The 12,908-nt window shown below is 39.0% G+C and overlaps 1 protein-coding gene across 3 annotated transcripts in view; it reads left to right on the plus strand.

Annotated features, from left to right (window-relative positions):
* The window catches only part of Hyccin (PI4KA lipid kinase complex subunit hyccin), a 419,644-nt gene that overhangs the window by 176,076 nt on the left and 230,660 nt on the right, over positions 1-12,908 (plus strand). The window lies entirely within an intron of this gene.

The raw sequence follows: 12,908 nt of genomic DNA on the forward strand, positions 1-12,908 counted from the left end.
AAGGGGTGGTTGAGGGGGCGAAGACAGAGTGGTAATCAATGGACACTGCTCATCGTGGACTAATGTTTATTAGTGAGGAGTCCCTCAGGGTTCAGTATTGGGTCCATTATTGTTTTCTGTATTTATAAATGATATTGATGATGGTATATCAAGATATTGAAGAAATGATATTGATGATGGTATATCAAGCTTAATGTCCAAGTTTGCAGACGATACGAAGGTTGGCAGGGTTGTCAAGGACACTACTGACACTATGCTACTGCAACAGGATCTGGAAAGGTTGGGCTGAGAGGTGGCAAATGAAGTTTAACATTGACAAATGTAAAGTACTACATATGGGAAACAGCAACCCCAGACCAACGTATCGACTCTGTGGTACTACACTGACAGTGGTAGAGAATGAAAGGGACCTAGGGTGGTTGTTGCAGGCAGATATGAAGTTTTCTGAGTAGTGCAGACGGGCTGCAAGAATAGCTCATGGTGTATTGTCAATGATATACAGTGAAACTTCTAACGGACACCTCTCGTTAACGGACATCTCTCTACAAAGGACATTTTCAAATTCCCCAACTCACCTATTGGTTTTAACGTGTTTGCAGCTTCTGTCTAGCGGACATTCTCTGTAACGGGCGCGGACAGGCAATCTGCACTGTTTCGTTTAGATTAGCACTTAATTTGATCTCCCCACTACGGTGCCTCCGTAGCCAGGTGGGAAGGAGCAGCAGTGCATAGCACACGCTTCTTGATTAGACTGGGGTTCGAGCCCGTCACCACCAAATATGGAGGATGCGGAAAGGTCAGGGAATGACCACCGCATATCCCAGAGCAATATGGCCTTAGTGGCTAATGCTCCTAAAAACCAAACAACAAACAAACAACAATCTCCCCACTACGGACAGCTAGCGAGCTCACGGCCCTTTTTCTAGGAACGTTTCTTCCACGTATTGCCTCGATCGTGTGTTTATTTTCTATTTCCGATTCTCTGAATTTTATCAAGGTTTACGTCGCGGTTCTAAACCCTTTTTCAAGAATTTTAAGGCACATGTAAAACTTCTGATGAATTCAGTGTGTGCAGGGGGGGGGGAGGGTTGAATATGGTCGGCCTTTCGTATTTTCTGTTTCAGTTTTGTTCAGTGTCATGTGAAGTGCACAATGTCTTCTCGTAAACATTTAACTTTAAAATATAAAGTCGAACTCATTAATGCGTATGATCGGCAAAAAAATAGTGTTCGCAATCTCGCTGCAAAATTCAAAATCGGGAAGACGCAGGTAAGCAACATCCTAAAGGGAAAAAAAAAATTAACTGCTCAAACAATTTTGGCAACACGGAAACGATCATTTTCAAAAATCATTCCCGAAAACTGTTGGACTTCAAATTGACAATGTTACGTATGAGTGGTTTTGTCGCGAATGTGCTAAAAAAATTCCCATTAATGGGCCTATTATTAGGGAAAAGGCTTTGGAGGTTGCAAAATCTATGGGAGTAAATGAGTTCAAAGCTTCCGTGGGATGGCTAGACAAGTTCAAAACTCGGCATAAAATTTCTTGGAAAACCGTAAGTGGTGAAGGTGGATCTGTTGATACTGGGGTTGTAACAGAGTGGACCGTCAAATTGGATGATTTATGTCGTGATTTTGAAGCTAAGGGTATTTACAACTGTGACGAAACAGGGTTGTTTTTTAAAGCTCTTCCTGAAAAAACAATGAGTCTAAAAAATGAAAAGTGCCAGGGCGGAAAAATTTCTAAGGAACGCTTGACTGTACTATTGTGTACAAATATGCTGGGAGACTTTGAACAACCTCTTGTTATAGGAAACCCACAAAATCCTCGTTGTTTCAAGGGCATAAAGTTGAATCTTTTGAATGTTGACTGGAAGTCTAATAAAAAAGCGTGGATGACACGAGATATCATGAGCGAATGGATAAGTCACTTTAACCAAAACATGATTTGTCAAAACAGAAAAATTATTCTTTTCATGGAATAATGCTGCATCTCACCCGCACATTGAATTCTCCAACATTCAAATCGTTTTTCTGCCACCAAACACATCTGCAGAGTGTCAGCCCTTGGGTCAAGAGATAATAAAAAAATTTAAACTTCATTACACAAAATGTGTTTTAAGACATCTCACTGCAAACATGAATGATGTAACATGTGCGAGTGACCTTGCAAAGAAAATCAGCATCCTAGATGCGATTCAGTGGATTTCCTCTTCAGTAAACACAATTAGAAAACAAACTGTCATGAACTGTTTTGTAAAGTCTGGCTTCTCAAACGCAAAAATTGAAGTTGTGAACAGCAATGTGGAGCACCAAGAAGAACAAGAACTTCAACATCTATTGATAATGTACGATACTTCATCTACAAGTGACACTGGCTACAAAGATATAGACTCGAACCTCACTACAGAAGATGGTGCTCTAGATATCAATGACATTATCATCGATATTTTTCAAGAAGTTCCTCATGAGGAAGAAGAAATGGAAGGTCATTCTGTCGAAGAACATATTAACGACGAACCACCGATGAAAATAGAAGAAGCGCTCATACAAATCAATTTTAAAAATGTTTTTAGCTGCTGAAGAAGATACTGAAGGACTTTCGATGGTTTCTTCAATCCAAAAAAATGTTGAAAACAAAATTATCAGCCGGAAGAAGGTGCAGAAGAAAATAAGTGATTACTGTATGTATTTTTCTTAAGATAAAGTCATAATATGCATAGCACAATTGTATGTATATTATTTACAAAAATATTGTTCAAAATCTGTATATATTTTAATTTAATTTTACATTAAACGTTTAACGATTTTTCTATTTTTTTTTTTTTTTTTTTTTTTTCTCCCTCAGACTTCTTGTTAGCGGACACTTCTCTCTAACGGACAATTTTCGTTCCCCATGGCTGTCCGTTAAAGGGAAGTTTCACTGTATAGGAATTTTTCTAGCAGGGATAAGGAGGTGATTATTCCCTTGTGTAAGGCAATGGTCAGGCCACACCTAGAGTACTGTATACAGGTCTGGAGGCCTCATTTCAAAAAGGATGTAGAGATGCTGGAACGAGTACAGAGAAGTGCAACAAGATTACTGAATGGAACAAAGGGGTGCTCTTACGAAGAAAGGCTTAAGTTTTGCAAATTAAAGTGTCTGGAGACTAGGCACCAGCAAGATGATCTGATAGAGGTGTATAAAGCCTTGAATGGTTTGAGCACGCTCAATGCTGATGGGATTCTTCCTCTTGCTCAGAATAATCACCTGAGAGGGCATAAATTCAAATTGAGGAAAGACGGATGTAGGATAGACATGAGGAAATTTGCCTTTAGCCAGCGGGTGGTTGGTTGGTGGAACAGACTTCCATCCCTTGTCGTGGAAGTTGATAGCCTAAATAAGTTTAAGGCTCAGCTGGACAGGTATTTCGAACGAAAGAAGGGGTGAAGTGGAAGTGGTTATTATTTATTTATTTTTTATTATTTTTTTTTTTTTGGCTTATGCTGCGTAAGCTTGCTTTCTTGCATGAAATGTCTCTACTAATGCTAATGTGCAACAGTGTCAATTGCTTTCCTGAAATCCAAATATACGATATCAAAATTATTTGTTGCATCTAGTTCCTTTTTTTTTATATCCTATCATAATATCCTATCAGATTTGTCAGACAAGGCTTTCCCTTAACAAACCCATGCTGTGTCTGAATTATTGCTGCAGTCTTGTATAGATGATCCTCCAATGCATCTTTAACCAGTGACTCCATTATTTTACCTGCAATAGAAGTTAAACTAACTGGTCTGTAATTACTCGTGTCACCCTTCTATCCCCCTTTGTGAATTGGGGACACATTTGCACATCTCCAGTCTGTAGGAACCTCCCCTGAGTCCAAGGATGCTCTCATAATTATGGGTAAGGGTTTGCTTAGTTGCTTTGCCGCCTGCTTTAATATAACTGGATAGATCCCATCCACCCCAGGTGCTTTCCTTATGTTTAACTTCAACAATTTCTCCTCCACTTTTCTCTGTTATTACAAAATCATTAAATATCCTGCTACAATTTGATAACCTTCTGCCATTTTCAAACCTTAATAATTCCTCATGTGTGAATGTAGATGCGAAATACTCATTCAGTTTGTTTGCTATCTGAGCAGGATCATCAACACTCGAACCATCGATGTCAAGTGGACCAATCAAATTCATCCCCTTCCTTTTAGAGTTTATGTAAGTAAAGAAATCCTTGCTGTTTTTCTTAGCATCTTTTGCCAAGAATTTCTCTTAATCTGCCTTTGCCTGCCTAACCTCCTTTTTTACCTGGGTACAGACTAGCTTATATCTGCCATAGACTTCTGAGTCGCTTGATAATTTTTATGCATCCCATGCATTTTTCTTCTATGTTACGAGTCTCATTAGATAACCATTTAGGTCTAAATCTTGAACAATATTTCTTAATAGGTATGAAACTTTTAGTAGCATCCACGATTAATTCCTTGAATGCTTCCCACTTAGAATTTACTGTTGGTAGCATAGTCAGTTGATCCCACTGTACAGAATTTAAAAACTTTGAGACCAGTGTACTCACCTTTACGGAAGCAAAAACTTTTTCCTTTACCCTTGATGGTAGTTAAATCTTTAAGTAAATCCCACATTAGTACACTGTGCTCACTGTCACCTAGAGGTTCCTTTATCTGCAAATTCTTAATACACGAATGATCACTGCTGATACCAGATCAAGAGTATTACTCTCTCTGGTTGCCTCTCAAACATGCTGCTGCAGAAAACAATCATCCAATAAATCCACAAAAATCTGACTAGTGTGCGAATGACCAACCCACTAGTTCCATGTCAATATCTGGGAAGTTAAAATCCCCCATTATAAGACATTCTGATTTACTAGCCCACGCTTTTTGTCTGTACAACTTTTCATTGTACTCATTCGAGTCATTAGGCCTATAACACACTTCCTCCTCTTATTTTTGCTTTTGCAGTGCTTGACACACCAAACTGACTCAACAGTGCACTGTTCATCTATATCAACTGGATGCACTTCTTTTGATTTTGTTTTTCTTAATTAACAGCATAACACCTCCTCCCTTTCTATCCTGTATATCCTTACTGTACACATTGTACTCCCCAAATTCCAGTTCTGCATTCCTTATATCTGTGTGACACCACGTCTCTGCTATCCCAACAATATCCACCTTTGATGTCTTGACCAACACTTCAAATTCATGAAATTTATTTACTATACTTCTAGCATTGGTATACATGCTCCTATTCCTATTCTTAATTTCCCTAACACATTCCATATACCCACATATTTCACAATGACTGCCATCCATCCCTGAAACCCCAACACCCCTCGCTCCAGGTTGCTACTTATTCTAATAGAAGTCGTGCAAGAATCACCTTCACCTCTGCCTGCGACTACTGTTCAACTATTAGTCCTTGTATCCCCCAAGCTATCAGTTTTCCGACCCACCTAACACTGCCTCGATAGCATCAGCAAATATTCTTGCACCCTTTTTATTTAAGTGTATCCCATCCCTGTAGAAGCAGTCTCTCCTGTTAGCAAGTACAGACCAGGCTGAAAAAAATTCTATCCCTTGACCCTTGCACAATCTTTCCAGGGCCAAATTGATCAACAAGGCTCATCATATACTCCCTTCTATCGTGTCTGGGCAGAATTGCAGACACTTTCAAATTCAACCCTAATTCACGACTTTTTTTTCACCAGTGACCCGTACTTGTTAAGTAATTCTGCCTGTCTCCTACTCTTAATATCATTAGTGCCAACGTGTACAACTATATCACTTTTTGTGCCCTTAAAAGATGATATCAGCTCTACAATGTCATCAGCCTTTGCCCCTGGCAGACATACCCTGGTCCTGTTCCACCTATCCTTTTTACAAAGCATGTACCCTGTTTTCCTGACAATAGAGCACCAACAACTACTAGGTCCTGTGGGACCAGTGCATTCTGCCTTGGGGGTTGCCACTGTGTTGCGTGATGTCCAAGTCGTTGGTGTGGGCAGCTGAGAGCCTGATGGGCCCCCCTCAATTTAGATCCTTTGAGGGCATCCACCCTGTCCTTCAAGCTCTCATATAGGCCCATAACGCTGAGTTGTCGCCTGATTTCCTTACATCACACACACAGAGACATCCCCCATGGCAATATCATGTTCCGTTCCACAGAGTTCGGCAAACATTTCACAAGTTGCACATTTTTTTAGGCTGTGATGCGTTGGAGAATCGCCCTCATCAGTTCTTCCCCGAGTCACAGCACTCCTGCCACTTTGTGCCCGTTGCTTTGCTGCTCTAGTCTGGGGCATGCTATTTTAAATTAATAAGATCAATAAATTAAATTAATTAAATGTCAATACTCCGTTATCTAATCGAAACAGTGAAGCGTATTACTGTTTTATAATTATACGTTAGAGCTACTTCAATTAAAAATTTGAGTTTCCTACCACTATATACAAAAACAATGGCTGCAAGATTCGAACGAAAAATGGTTTAATAATAAGTACCAATGTACTGGTGATACATTGACACTTCTCCTTTCCAAATATGCAGAGTACAATGTGTACAGAAAAATGACACAGGATAGGTAGGGTGGTATGGTCTTAGTTAAGAAGCATATAAAATCTAAGGCAGTCCTTCCAGTCGACATGGATGGCCAGTGCAATATTGACTCAGTTTGGTGTAACATAAGCACTGGGAAACAAAAATGAGCATTTGAATGTGTTATAGGCCTAATGACTGTGATGACTATAACAAACAACCATACAGAGAAATAGTGGGCCAGTAAATCAGAATGTCTTATAATAGGGATCTTAACTTTCCAATTATCGGCTGGAACTTATGGGTTTGTTGCTTCCACAATAGCAAGATTTTTGTGGATTTATTTGATGTCTTTATGTTTTCTATAGCAGCATGTTACAGAGGTAACAAGAGGAAGCAATGCTCTTGATTTAATTATCAGCAGCAATTCTTCACACATAAAAAAAAATCTTCAAGTAAAGGATTCTCTGGGTAGCTGTTATCACAGCGTGCTGATGTGAGATTTACATAAAGATGCAACTACACTACTGTCAAGGTAAGGGCTTTTCATTCATAAAGGTGACTACAATAGTTTCCCACAGTTTATCAATTCGAGCCCGTCACCACCAAATACGGATGATGCGGAAAGGTCAGGGAATGACCACCGCATATCCCGTAGCAATATGGCCTTAGTTGCTAATGCTCCTAAAAACCAAATAACAAACAGACAAACAGTTTATCAATTCTGTACATTGGTACTGTCTGATAATGCTACCAACAGCAAATTCTAAATGGGAAAAAATTATAAAGCTACTAGGCATTTCATACCAACTCAGAAATATCATTCCAGGCTTAGACCTAAATGGATGTCAGATGAACTTATGAGACTTGTGGCAGAGAAGTAAAAAGCATAGGATGCATATAAATTATCAGGTGAAACAGAAGCCTCTAGTAGTTATAAACTAATCTGTAATAAAGTCACAAAAGAGGTCAGGCAAGCTATAAGACAGATGATAAGAAATTCTCAGCAAATTCAGCATGCTAGTAATGAAGTTTGTTACTAGCAGAGTTAGTACAAAAATAAAAATTGCCTCTGGTTTTCATTCATGACTGAAAGCGGTGAATTAATGGCCATCCACAAATTATGCAACACAAAGGGAGTGGCAGGTAGATAAAACATTGTGTTATGAGTGGAGCATGAATGTTACTTAGCAAATTTTTCTCATAAAAAAAAAAATAAACAGTGCGACTTGAACTAGAGTATTTCATTACATAATAATAGGAAGATCAGCTGTTTTTAAAAGTGTTCACAGGAAGAGATGGGGGGGGAGGGTTCAGAAAGTTAAAAATCATCTTCTAGAATGCATATGAATGGTTCCTTATAAAAAAAAATACAGAAAATATGTTGCTTGATAGAAATAATCAGAATAATAATCATTACAGTAATCAGATCAGTGATTAGCAAAGGCACGTGATGCAAGAAAGCAAGCTTATATAGCATCAGCCACAAAAAAAAAAAAAAAAAAACCTTATTTCACCCATCCACTCACTCCAAATGTTTGTCAAGTTCTGCCTTGAATCTATTTAAGCTATCAACTTCTACCACAGATGGAAATTTGTTCCGGCAATCAAACACCCACTGGATAAAGGCAAACCTCCACACATTTATCCTACAAATGACTTTCCTCAATTTGAATTTATGCCCTCTTAGGTGATTATTCTGAGCAAGAGGAAAAATCCCATCAGCATTGAGCATGCTCAAACCATTCAAACCTTTATATTCCTCAATCAGATCACCTCACAGGTGCCTAGTCTCCAGACACTCTAATTTGCAAAAGTTAAGTCTTTCTTTGTAAGAGCAATCCCATTCAATCTTGTTGCCCTTCTCTGTACTCATTCCAGCAGCTCTACATCCTTCTTAAAATGAGGCCTCCAAGACCTGTATACAGTACTAAAGGTGTGGCCTGACCATTGCCTTATACAGGGGAATAATCACCTCCTTAGCGCTACTAGAAAAATTCCTGTATATCGTTGACAAGACACCATGAGCTACGTTTGCAGGCTGTCTGCACTGCTCAGAAAACTTCATATTTCCCTGAAAAATTACCCCAGGTCCTTTTCATTCTCTACCACTGTCAGTGTCGTACCACAGAGTTGATACGTTACTCTGGGGTTATTGCTTCCCATATGTAGTACTTTGCATTTGTCAATGTTAAACTTCATTTGCCACCTCTCAGCCCATCTTCTCAACTTTTGTAGATCCTGTTGCAGCAGCATAGTGTCATTAGCAACCCTGGCAACCTTCATATCGTCTGCAAACTTGGACATTATGATGGATAGGATATTATGATTTGGTTACAAAGGAACTGGATGCAAAAAATAATTTTGATATCATATATTTGGATTTCAGGAAAGCTTTTGACACTGTTGCGCATGGAAGACTATTGTACAAATTGGAGCAGAATGGTATTAAGGGTAAGTTGCTACAATGGATAAAAGGATGGTTAAGTGGGAGAAGACAGAGGGTGGTAATCAGTGGGTGCTACCCTTCTTGGACTAATGTTATTAGTGGAGTCCCACAGGGTTCGGTGTTAGGTCCACTGTTGTTTTGTATATTTATCAATGATATTGATGAAGGTATATCAGACTTAGTGTCGAAGTTTGCAGATGATACAAAGATTGGCAGGGTTGTTAATGACAGTGTGCTACTGCAACAGGATCTAGATAATTTGGGCAGATGGGCTAAGAAGTGGCAACTGAAGTTTAACCTTGACAAATGCAAAGTACTGCATTTGGGTAGAAGTAACCCCAGAGAAACGTACCAACTGTGTGGTACTACACTTAAGGTGGTAGAAAATGAAAAAGACCTAGGAGTAATTGTGCAGGCAGATATGAAGTTTTCTGAGCAATGCAGACACGCTGCCAGGGCAGGTCATGGGGTTTTGTCAATGATATATAGGAATTTTGCTAGCAGGGAAAAGGAGGTGATTATCCCTCTGTATAAGGCAATGGGCAGGCCATGCCTTGAGTACTGCCTACAGGTGTGGAGGCCTCATTTTAGGAAGGATGTAGATTTACTTGAGCGTGTACAGAGAAGGGCAACAAGATTGGTGAGGGGAATGAAGGGATCCTCTTATCAAGAGAGGCTTAAGTTCTGCAAATTGCAGTGGCTGGAGACTAGGCACCTGCGCGGTGATCTGATTGAGGTGTATAAGGCCTTGAATGGATTCAGCACGCTGAATTCTGATGGGATCCTTCCACTAGTTCAGATTACGAACCTAAGGGGGCATAAATTCAAATTAAGAAAAGACAGATGTAGATTAGATGTGCGGAAATTTGCCTTTAGCCAGCGGGTGGTTAATTGCTGGAACAAACTTCCATCTTTCGTTGTGGAAGTTAATAGGTTGAATAAATTTAAGGAGGAACTGGACAGGCATTTGGAGGGAATGGTGTGATATTTTTTTTTTTTTTTTTGGCTGATGCTGCATAAGCTCATACATTTGCTTTCTTGCATTACATGCTACTACTACTATTAAGCTTGATATACCATCATCAATATCATTTATAAATACAGAAAACAATAAAGGACCCAATACTGAACCCTGAGGGACTCCACTGATAACATTAGTCCACGAAGAGCAGTGTCCATTGATTACTACTGGCTTCTCCCATGCAACCATCCCTTTATAGCAGCAATTTGCCTCCAATGCCACACTGCTCCAATTGTACAGCAGTATCAACAGTATCAGAAGCCTTTCTAAGATCCTAATATGTGATATCAAAGTTATTATTTGCATCCAGTTCCTTTGTGACTACATCATAGTATCCAATCAAATTGGTCAGACAAGACTTCCCATTAACAAACCCATTCTGTGTCTGAGCTATAACTGAAGTCTTGTATAGATGATCCTGCAATGCTTCTTTAACCAGTGCCTCCATTAATTTCCCTGAAACAGAAGTTGAACTAACAGGTCTGTAATTATGTCTCCCTTTGATCCTCCTTCATCATTTGCACATCTCCAGTTCATGGATACCTCCCTTGAGTCCATGGAAGCTCTCATAATTATGGCTAAGGGTTTTCTTACTTCCTTTGCCGCCTCCTTTAATATAACTGGATAGATTCCATCCACCCCAGGTGCCTTTCTTATGTTTATCTTCAACAATTTCTCCTCAGCTTTACTCTCAGTTATTACAAGATTATTCAACTTACTACCAGAGTTTAATACACCTCTGGCATTCCCCTCCCTGAATAACTCCTAATGTGTGAATGTAGATGCAAAATATTCATTTAGCTTGGTAGCTACCTGAGCAGGATCATCAACAGTTGAACCATCGATATCAAGTGGACCAATCTGATTCATTCCCTTCCTTCTAGAGTTTACATAAGTAAAGAACTCTTTGCTGTTTTTCTTTGCATCCTTTGCCAAAGATTTCTCGTAATCTGCCTTCACCTGCCTAATCTCCTTTGTGACTTGGTTACAGACCAGCTTATATCTATCAAAGGCTTCTGTGTTACCTGTTATTTTATATGTATCCCGTGCATTTTTCTTCTGTCACATGTCTAATTAGTTCATCTGACATCCATTTAGGCCTAAATCTTGAACAACATTTCTTAGTTGGTATGAAAAGCCTAGTAGCTTCCACGATAATTCTTTGAATGCTTCCCATTTTGAATTTGCTGTTGTTAATGTCTTCAGTTCCACCATATAGAATTTAAATACTGTCTCAGACCGCCGTAGTCACCTTTACGAAAGCAAAAACCCTTCCCTTTACCCTTGATGATAGTTATCTCTTTGAGTAAATCCCACTTCAGCCCACTGTGATCACTACCACCTAGTGGTTCCTTTATCTTCAGATTCTTAATGCATGAAGAATCACTACTGATAATCTGATCAAGAGTATTACTCCTACCTCCCGAACATGCTGCTGTAGGAAACAATCATCCAATAAATCCACAAATGCCTTGCTAGTGTGTGTGAGTGACCAACCCACAAATTCCAGTCAATCTCTGGGAAATTAAAATCTCCCATTATAAGACACTCTGATTTACTGGCCCACTTTCTCTACATAATTGCTCATTATACTCATCAGATTCATTAGGCCTATAACATACACCTACTCATTTTTCCTTTCCCTGTGCTTATGTCACACCAAATGGATGCAACATTGCATTGTCAACCAGCATCGATTGGATGCACTTTCTTAGATTGTGTTTTTTAACAGCATATCCCTTCCTGTTCTATCTATCCTTTCTGTACACATTGTACTCCTCCAATTCCAATTCTGCACTGCTTATGTCTGTGTGACATCAAGTCTCTGATATCCCAACAATATCTGCCTGTGATGTCTTGACTAGCACTTCAAGCTCATCGAATTTATTAACTATACTCGTAGCATTGGTGTACTTGCAAGTATACATGCACCTGTTTCTACTGTTAGTTACCATAACACAGGCCATGTATTTACTTGTCCCACTGACTCCCAGCAGTCCTGGAAATCCCCATTGCCTTGTTTTCCAAGCTGCTGCTCAATTGCTTTTCAATAGAAGCAGTGCAAGAATCACTTTCACCTCGGCTACTGTTAATCTATTAGTCCGTGTATCCCCCCCCCAAAGCTAGCAGTTTTCCGACCTACCTAACTCTGCTCCGATAGCATCTGCAAATATTCTTGCACGCTTTCTGTTTAAGTGTATCCCATCCTTGAAGAAATAGTTTCTCCTGTTAACAAGCACAACTGCAACTGTGATAACTGTAACATAAATATATCTGCATATATAGATTATCAACTGGAATCTAAAACACAGCATCATAATTGAAGTAATAAAAGGAATATAAATTGACCATTCTGAAAATAATTGTAGCCAAAAGTTCAGAAAAGTTCCGACATTTCAGAAAAATCATGTTGGTTCGAAGTCAAGACATCCATTTTTGTAGTGTCTGCTTCTTTGTATAGAAGTACTGAAGCTAATAGTTGTCATTGATAATAGAAATCTTTAATTACATTTTTGTTTTTAAATGCTCTGTTATGTCTCCTAGTGGTCAGAGGAGCCTGTGTCTTCAAAACTACTTATGGAATTCAATAAACCAGTGGCAACGTGTGGACTATTATAAAATGTATATTGTTGTTATAATCTGATATCATTATTTCTGTGCATTGAATAATACTTTGCTTCTAAAATTTATTGCTTTCTTAACAAGTGTTAAATCAAGCACCCTTTCTTGCACCCTTTTTGTTTAAGTGTATCCCATCCCTGAAGAAATTGTTTCGCAGCCAGTATGAACTGACTGGATGACATCACTGGGCAAGGTGCACCCTATTAAACTATCAGTAATTATAGTGTTTTTAAAAATTTCATATTACCTCTGCTGCATTTATATTTATTGATCTTTTA

This window comes from Mastigoproctus giganteus, chromosome 13 (genome assembly GCF_048544385.1).
Source record: "Mastigoproctus giganteus isolate SK-2022 chromosome 13, ASM4854438v1, whole genome shotgun sequence".
NCBI lineage: Eukaryota > Metazoa > Arthropoda > Arachnida > Uropygi > Thelyphonidae > Mastigoproctus > Mastigoproctus giganteus.